Genomic DNA, 10,024 nt, shown 5'->3' on the forward strand with positions numbered 1-10,024 from the left:
CTTCCCACTCCCCACTGGAATGACGCCGTCAACACCGCACTGCAAATTCATCACCGGTGGGCTAATAAAGCAACCTCAGTTGGGTTATGTGCATGAACGAAGCGTTTAAAGTATTAGATTGGGTGAGGCTGTGCATTTTGTCGCGTTTTTAACTATGACATTGATGAGAGAAAAGATTGTGTTACAATCAATCAGGATCCGAAATTTTGTTCATTTCGCCCTCTCTAAACGTGTGGATTATTTGTTTCAAACGGCTTCATGCGTGATATTTAGGCGTCTGTGCCTTCTAGAAGCCATTCAGTTTGCCAAATCTCGTGAGAGTGAAAAAAAAAAACGGTAAATCACTTACTTTGCTCGAAGTCCACCTTCATTCATGATGCCGGCGGCTTATGGTGCGCACTGGTCGGAAACATTTTTGGAGTGCGTTATGGTTTATGCCAGTGCAGAGTTGAGCGAACATGAGGTGAAACGTGATGATACACGGAATGTCGGCATTGGAGATTGTTGAACAACGCGCGCGCGACTACATGACATGGGATATCTGGTTTGCCACCAAACTTCTGGTAAACCGAAATCGTGCGCTTTTGTTCTTGAGTGTTGAGAGTTCCCTGAGCCCTTTTATTCTTGAGTTTCTCTTGAGTGTTCTTGGCTGTTCTCAACTTTCAACTGGTTATGATTGGGCTTCGTCCAAACAGAACGGAATGCTTAACTTCTGAGTGCCGGCTCTGAATTTATGGCTTATCAGATGCACCAAGTGCATTCAACGCTGGTTTGAACACCTCCAGTCATTTGTTTTACGACGAACAGAGTGTCTGGCTGCATTGGACCGGCAACCAGCACTGGCGTGGTGCGGATTGTGCGACCACATGCAAATTAAAAGTGTGCTGTATTTTTGTCACAAAATGCACCAATTTAGTGCGGGATACTTGGATCGTTGCGTTCCAGCTTCTCCTGACCATGAACCACTTTTAGATTATGATATAGTCGGCTGGTACGGGGATCGGGAACGGATAGCTTGCGTAATATTTGCTGTGTCCAAAATAAAACGCAAATGAATTGCCGGCTTACCTCGTACGCTGATGATTATTTCGGGCAAATGACGAGGTCCATCACAACCACCTTGTGACCTGTCAGGGAGCTCAATTCAATTACTGGAATCGGCAAGTTCCTGCATAACAATGATTGGCTGCAAACAAACTCATTCAACTAACAGTTTACTGGAATTAATCTGTATGCTAAATCACTCATTACTAACCACTTTCCACATACAATCAGATCTGCCTATCTCCCGACATACAGGACCGTCTACAGCATATCGACCGCCCGCTAGGCGCTGCTGTGCAAGCCCGACAGCTTACTATAAACAAACGCATTTACTTCGCCTCGCGGCCGAGTAGGGGAATGTGCCCTGTCATGATGTCATACGTAAGGAATGGACTCATCTCGGAGTAATTGGCTATGAAAAAACAGGCTCCGCGCAACTAACTGTGGGCGCAACGGCGGGCCAGGCACAGAGAAGTACGTTTGATTGGGTACCGAAGTCGTATGAGAAGCCGCGCGCCTATGAGAAGCCTCCTCTGGATTGGACGGACCAGGACAAAGGACGGAGCGAAGTTGTATAACCCAGGACGCTGAGCCCTCAAAGGTACCGCCCTGACAGTCGAGGCTGGGCCAGCGGCACGGATCACAAGGCGCAATATCTTGCCACAGGTCAAGTGTGACGGGTGGGACTCAACTGCTCTGATAATGACATCATTGACGTCAATGCCCAATGCTGACGTCAGGAGGAGAAGACAAGCTTCAGGCAGGACTGAAACGTCGAGCAGGACGGACAGACGTCAGGTAAGCATGCGGAGCCAAGACTAATATCAGGCAGGGATGACAGACGCCAGCCAGGGATGGCGAAGATCAGGCAATGAATGATAAAGGTAAGGGAAGGAATGCCAGACGTCAGAAGGCAGACATGCCGGGAAGACATCATAGACGCCAGACGCCCGTTATGCAGGATGGCGGGCGTTCGGCATACGTACATCAAGCAGGCGTCGCTGACTCCCGCTCCTGGACAACAGGTCAAGTGGAGATAAAAGTCGAGTGACAAAAATCAAACGAAACAATCGTGCGAAAATGGCGGAAGGTGATAAAAGTCGAATATGAAAAAGTCGGGAGGACAAACAGTCGACAGGGATAAAGAACGGAATACATAGTGGTAAGGATAAATCAGATAAGTTTAAGTTGTCGCGTATAAGTTTCTGCAGTAGAAGTAGGGTCGTATATAAGTAATGACTGCGTCTGTTTTTGCCGTAGAGGTAATGACGAGGATAAGTTCCCGCAGCACAAGTGTTGTCACGTACCCTAGTGTCGTGTTTAAGCAATGTCGTAGCACTTCTGCCGGAGCGAGCTCTTTTTTTTTAGCAAAACTATCGTGAAACCGCCCTCACATTTACTGGGCCTGGCCTGACCGGAAGGTCGCTGCTTGATCGGAGGGCACATCGACAAACTCTGGCAGCCTGGCATAGTTCGAATCATTCAGAACTAGGCTACCAATTGTTCCATGACTCTATTGAAGGCCAACTCGCGTGACGCGTCTTCTCCGCCATATCCACCGCTGCCTGCCCTGCCGCAGGGAGGTTCTCGTGCCGGCATTGCCCAAGCACTGAATTCTGCTCGCGCCCGAGCATGACGTTGGCGCCCGTATTTAGAAATGTTGCAAGGCGGGGAATCGCTGCGTGCCATGACATGAATGCGGGAACATCATCATTGCTTTAAACGATCTGAACGGCGTCGTTTCCTGCCGCAGAGTTGGGCGGACCTCTCTCCGCCCCGCTCCGGTCCCTGATGGAGCCGACACGTGGCGCCCAGAAGGGCCGGCCGTCCGCGGAGCCAGCCGACGCGGCCCGGCCCGACGGCGACGCCGAGCACGACACGGAGAGCTTCGAGGACCTCCTGCGACAGACGTGCGGCAGCGGCCGCTGGCAGACCGCGCTGCTGGCCTACATGTCGCTGAAGTGGCTCATCCTGCCGTTCTTCTCCATGTCGATGATGTTCATCGGCGCGACGCCGCCGTTCAAGTGCGCCGACGGCTTCGACGCGAACGTCACGTACGCCTCGCTGCCGGCCGCCGCCCAGCGCTGCCACCCACCCAACGCGAGCGCCGCCTGCCGACGCTGGGTGTTCGACCGGTCCGTGTACGAGTCGACGGTGGTGACGGAGTGGGCGCTGGTGTGCGGTCGCAAGCCGCTGTTGTCGCTGCTGCAGTCGCTGCTGATGCTGGGCGGCCTGTTAGGCGCCGTGGCTGCCGGCCAGCTGGTGGACCGCTTCGGTCGGCGGCCCGTCTTCCTGCCGGCCATGCTGCTGATCGTGCTGATGGCCTTCACGTCGGCGCTGGCCACCAACTACGCACTGTTCGCCGCCTGCCGGCTACTCAGCGGACTGGCCATGGCTTTGATGATCGGCAGCCAGTACGTGCTGGTCACCGAGCTGGGCGGCATCGACCAGCGCGCACGCTACAGCGCGTTCACGCTCCTGCCGTTCCCGGTGGGCACGGCGCTGATGGCGGCGCTGTCCTATGCCGTGCGTAACCGCCGGCTCCTGCAGCTGGTCTACGCCGTGCCCTGTCTGGCGCTGCTGCCGAACATCTGGCTCATGCCCGAGTCGCCGCGCTGGCTGCTCATGCGCGGCCGGCCAACCGAGGCCTACGACGTGCTGGCGGCGGCCGCCCGCTGGAACGGCGCCGCCATGCCGCCGCGGGACGTCGTGCTGAAAATGATGACGCGGGTACAGTTTGGCAAGCCGGCGCCAGAGGCGGATACCGGCGGCCGCTGCAGCCGGCTCCTCAGCCAGCTGCTGCAGCTGATCAGGACGCCCCGTATGCGGCGCAATACACTGGTCAGCGCCTTCGTCTGGTTCGTCGTCGCCGGCGCGTACTTCGGCATCGCGTTCGACATGACGCAGCTGAGTCGGCAGCCGCACCTGGCCGGCGTGCTCCTCGGCCTGCTCAATCTGCCCTGCATCCTCTACTTCCCCATCATCGACCGGCTGGGCCGCCGCGGGCCCACGGCCGCCTGCTTGTTCCTCTCAGCCGCCGCCATGCTCGTCATCTTCGCCGTCAGCCATCCGCCGGTGCGGCTGGCGTTCGGCCTGGTCGGCCAGCTCAGCGTCAGCATGGCGTTCAACATACTGTTCGCTTACTCGCCCGAGTACATGCCAACGTGCGCGCGTGCTGTCGGGTTCGGCGTGTGCCAGGTGGCGCTGCGGCTGGGCGCCACGGTCTCGCCGTTCGTGGTGGACCTGGTGAGCGAGCTGCAGGCCAGCGCGCCGTCAGCCGTGTTTGGTGCCGCCACGCTATTGGCCGGTCTGGCCACGTTGCTGCTGCCGGAGACGCACGGCGCCGGTCTGCCCGACTCGGTGGCCGACGTGGAGGGAAGGGGCGGCGCGGCGTCGTCCGTCCGGCACGGCGTCGACGGCGGACCGGCCAGGCCGGTGCCATCCGTCGGGCACGGCGCCGACGGCGGACCGGCCAGGCCGCCCGCCGACGGAGGGTGCGTGCGGAACCGTGCGCCGCAGAGACAGCGGACGAGCTACCGTCGACGTGATCCAGTGGCCTGCAGCGCTGGGAGCTACGGAGTGTGGGCCTCTGCCGGACCAGTGGATTGGGCTCGGGACCTGACCAGCCCACGACCAGCAGGGGGTGCGCCGCTCGGCGTCCGAAGCGACGCCTGTCCACACTGGGCGCGAGGAGCTCGCACTGTTGCGCTCGACCAGCTCGAGCGCCCTGCGATATGACTCCAAATACGAATATGGTCGAAAGCATGGAATGCACCAACATGTGGGAAGGTGGCACTGTCTTCATGAGCGTTTGGATTACAGCCAGGAGCTAAGGCCCTTTCACATCTTTGCTGACTGGCTACAGAGCCCTCTCCACATTATGCAGTCGTCAGCTGTTGCGCCCCAGAGGTGTCCCATTTAAGCCCGCACGCCCGTAAAGCGAGAATAAAAAGAGCTCGAAGTGGTGCAGGCCTCTGCAAATGTAATGGTACCAAACTTGACAAACCGTATTTCCGGAACCATTAGCAACACCCTGGCACAGTGGTACAAGGCAATCCTATTTGATCTTGATCCACCTCCTATATTGTGACAAATATCTCGCCTGTAAAGTTGTTTCGAAATTTTAAGATAAAGTGTTAATTTCGGTTATTCATGCTGCCTCCGTCGGGGGAGGGGGAGGGGGGGGGGGGGGGCTGTTGCTCGTAACGATCCTGAGGCGATAGTGCAGACCCATTTACGGGGGCGCGGTGAAAGCCAGAGGTGTGGCACACATCCTTCAACAGTTCATCCGTCATATCACTGAAATAATATTTCAACGGATTAACGATTTGTTGACGCCAACGCCATTCACAAATCGTTAACTTTCATGGAATTTTCGCCCTTTAAATGGAGTGTTCCACATTTGTTCGGGGTTTGAAATTGAATTGGCCACTTCGAAGATTATTCTATGCAGATCATAATCTGCCCTTCTAAAGGCCTAAAGACTCCTAGTTTCTGAGGTACACGGCCGCGAAGATGTGTAAACATTTCAAAGTCATTCAGGTATGCATATCACCATAGAAACGAAATTTCGAATCCTGCAATTTCATAGGTCATTCCAATTCACCTGCTCGGACAAGCGGGACGTCGCGAGGATTCAAGATATAGCGAGAGTAATGAAAAGATAATCCGGCCCGGATTCTAGTTTGGAATACAGACCTTTCGATCACAAATCGCCATTTCAGAGCAGTGCGAAGAATAAAGAAAAATGATTGCCGGTCGGGCAAACTAGCATGCGTTTGAGGGAGGGAGCCAACCGCTAAGCTTTCACCCTCGCATGTGCGCTAAGTATCCGGCTGCGGCCCCCCCTCCCACGGGACCTCTCGGCTCACTCGCAGCTAACGCATGCAGCCTACCCCAGACAATCAACACACCACGACGATACAAAGAAGATGGGAGATGGGGACGAATGCGACGGGGGTCAAGTTTTATTCTACATAATATAAAAAGTTGGACATGATAGCAGTTATTACGGAAACTAGACATATAATCGAATAACTCCAGAATGGCGTCATAATCGAGTATGTGAATACAAGTACACATCTTAAACTCACGAATAACTACGCAAGAACATCACGAGGAAAAGGCCAAAACACGAGCATACAACGGTATCTGGTTCAGCACACTTCCAGCACCTCCACCGCCACCTCTCGAGAGATTGGAATACTATAAGAGAGTGCTACGACGGCAATTTCGGACGGCTAGTTTGGCGGCACCTCGTCATACAAACGTTCCAGTACGCAGCCAAACAATGACGGTCTAGAGCAGTCATCTACAATTAGAGTATACCTAATAGGTATCAGGGAGCTTATTCCATATCTCATGTTTCCTTCAAAATCTTCAAATTTCGAACAGTTCCTTTCACTTAGACATCGTTTCGAACACTCCCTTTAACTTAGAGATCGTCAAGTTTTTCCAGCATATTTCGATTGCGTATAGAGTGTTACGCTTTGCATAAGCGGTAGGTGGGGTTCCTTCGCGTGGGGGATTCAAGGGCTTGAGCCTCGGGGCATGAGCTATGGGGAAAACGCTGGCTGGCGTTGAGTTTCATGGTGACACGCATGGTGGTGGGCTGGGCTCTGCATTCTGGTACCAGGGGCCAGGGGCGCTCCGCCTTCTAACTCCCCTCCGTCTAATAGGAAACTACATCCTTTAGGACTAGCTAAGCCGAGTATCCTATTATCTGGCAACTGTATTCATTACTCTCAACCGTCATTGTTTTAAGGAACGCACCCAACGTACCCGCACCACACGCACGCACGCACGCACGTACGCACGCGCGCGCGCGCACACACCACACACACACACACACACACACACACACACACACACACACACACACACACACACACGCACGCACGCACGCACGCACGCACGCACGCACGCACGCACGCACGCACGCACGCACGCACGCACGCACGCACGCACGCACGCACGCACACACACACACACACACATACACACACACACACACACACCACACACACACACACACACAACACACACACACAAACGCGCACACACACACATACGGACGTACACCGGCATTATGTGTTTTTATGAACACAATTGGTTACCAGAAGTGCTTACGGGTTCACTTCGCTACGCGACGGAGCTGACGCTGAGCACGCATAGAGAGATCTGCGGCGACCGGCCGAGCCTGCACCCACCTGCAGCTGGGCGTCACTGTCCAGCGTCAGCCGCTGGCAGCGGTGCAGCTCGGCATCCTGCGCGCGCCGCGCCGTCTCCTGCTGGGCAGCGCGCGCCTCCACCGTCTCCAGGCTGTGGCGCAGCGCGCGTCGCTCCTCCTCCTGCTGGCTCTCCTGGCTGCGCAGCATGCCCAGCTTGTCCTGCGCGGGCCGCCAGCACCGGGTCACACGGGCAAGGGAAGGAGGTGGGGTGAGGGGGGGGGGCGTCACTGGTCATGGCTCGGTGCTGCGCGCGGGCCACCGTCGTGACACGCCGATGGAGGGTGGTGTGCTGCCTGCCTGATCATCTCCGCGGCGCCGGCACGCCAGCACCACAAAGAGACGGCCGGACCCGCAGCTCGATGCGCAGCCAGCCTCACAGGCTTCAACGAACAAGTCGGCCGGCGGACTGCAGTGAGTAGCGCCGCCCAGACACCAGTGCGCAGTCCGTCCAGCAGCCTCACCTCCAGCACCTCCTTCTCCAGCTGAAGCTTGGTGTTGGCCGTCTCGAGCCGCACCAGCCGTTCCTGCAGGGCCTTGGTCTCGCGCTCCCGCTTCTTGTTGGCCTCCTCCTGGCATGTGGGGGAGAGGGAGAGAGCGGGGCTGGTCAGCGAGGCGCACAACCCATCGGCGGCGGGAGGACCGCCTGCCACCCGCCAAATGGTCAGCCAGGACGGTCAGCCGTTAGACCGCCCGAGACAGGCTCGCCGGGACCAGGCGCACATGGTCGAACAGAACACGCAAAACTGGCGCACAATCGTGCGCGGTGTGAAACAGCTGACAACCACGGGAAAATGCGAGTAGCAAGGTGACGATACCTGACACCGATACTACGGTGATACCAATGACCGCACTCCAAATTTGTCGCACCTCTGGCTTGGACCAGAGCTTTTATGTGCGAGGCACATCTTGCTGTGTGTGCTGCCAACACCCAGTGATTGAAATTCCAGGTCGGAAGATAATTTTCCTCCAGACTTTCAACACGCCTGGACTACGGACAGACTGTAGCGCCATGCAGTGCGGCAGCTCCGTCCGGCGCCAGAACGGCCGGCGGCGCCGGCACACGGCCGGACGGCGGGGAGTGAGCAGAGAGTAAAGAGAGAGGGCAAAACCTGGGGAGTGACGTCAGCCCGACAGGGGACGCCGGCAGCGGCCGCGCACCTGACTGCCGGCCTGGGCGCGGCCGGCGGCCAGCTGGGTCTCCAGGAGGCGGCGCTGTGCCTGCGCGGCGGCCAGCTCCTGCTGCGCCCGCTCCAGCCGCTGCTGCGCCTGCCGCTGTCCGGTACCGCGCTCCTCCAGCTCCGTCTCCAGGCTCTGGCAGCGCGCCGTCGCCTCGTCCTGGGCATGAAGCTGCGGTTAGCGATGGCGGCGGTGGCGGCCGCGCTGGGCTATACACGCACGTGGTGGCACGGCGGGGAATGGACACGATGCCTCGCCAATGCCGAACACCACGGCCACGCGGGTCAACCGTATGCTCACCAAAAGATGCGCTCAGAGCTGTAAAACGCGACAGAAACTGAGCATGCACAATGACCGCGTGGCGGTAAACACACACACACGGCCCCAGCGGTAGTCCTCAGTACGTGTTCTAGCTTAGACCACCGCACCGCTGCCCCCACCAGCCGCAAGCCACCTGGTCGGCGCGATGGCGGCGGTGTGGCGCCCCGGGCGCGGCCTCACCCGCTGCCGCTCCACACGCGCCACCTGCTGCATCAGATCCTTCAGGCCCTGGCGCACAAACTCCGGGTCGACGTCGACGGCGTTGGGCGGCGGGCCGGCCGGCGCCGCGTCCAGCAGGTCGGCTGACCCTGCCGCCGAGACGGATCGGGTCAGGTGACGACACACTGAGCCATGGAGCGTCTGATCTATTCCGCCGGCGTTCTCGTTAATTCGTCTGCATCATCTGTTTCGGTCTGACTCCCTGTTTTCTTTCTCCAGTAGAGCAGGGGCTCACAGCCATAAAGAGCGACATTTGAGCCTCTACTCAGCTTCGGGTCTCGTAGTAGATCGTGGATTACGACTCCTGGCTCTCCACTCGCAGCACCACCGATCCGTCCAAGTAGGGGGGGGGGGGGCAGCCGGGAACACACCCGGGCGTCACCACGGGGTCGGAGGTAGACGGAGCGGTACGTACCAGCGGAGGGAGTCGGGTCCGGCGGGGGACTGCTCTCTTCCATCGAGATAATCAGAGAGCAAAGCTCGTCTTGAGTGATGGACAGATTCGGGCTCTCTACGTCTAAAACCAAATATATACACATTCAACGTCTTAAACCAAATACACATACACATTCATCCATCACTAAAAAGTAACTCCAATGAAAACGGGCGCAGACTGGCAGCGAAGTCATGCATGGCTGAAAGCAAATCGTGCGACAAAAAAGGCCACAAACATAAGTAATCAGACAGCACTTCCGCACACACACACACAGCTGTATCGCAAAATAACAAAACGTGAGCTATTAGCAACACTCGGCACGGTGGAGCCGCGCCCCTCTGCGTGTGGTGGTGCCCAGGCGACGGTCTGCCGGCCGGCAGTGCGTGCGGCGCCTGACCTGCGGTGACGGGCGGAGCAGGGCGCCGCCAGACCGGGCCGCCGCCGTTGCCGCCGCCGTCCAGCCGCATGCCGACCACGCGCCGCAGCGACGAGTACAGGGCGGCCAGCTTGTGCTCCAGGTCACGGCGGGTGGCCTCCTGGCGGCCGACCTGACCCTCCAGCGTCTCCGCCCGGCCCTCGGCCGACAGCAGCTTCAGCT

This window comes from Pollicipes pollicipes, unplaced genomic scaffold (genome assembly GCF_011947565.3).
Source record: "Pollicipes pollicipes isolate AB1234 unplaced genomic scaffold, Ppol_2.1 Scaffold_3087;HRSCAF=3621_pilon_pilon_pilon, whole genome shotgun sequence".
In the NCBI taxonomy this organism is placed as follows: Eukaryota; Metazoa; Arthropoda; class Thecostraca; order Pollicipedomorpha; family Pollicipedidae; genus Pollicipes; species Pollicipes pollicipes.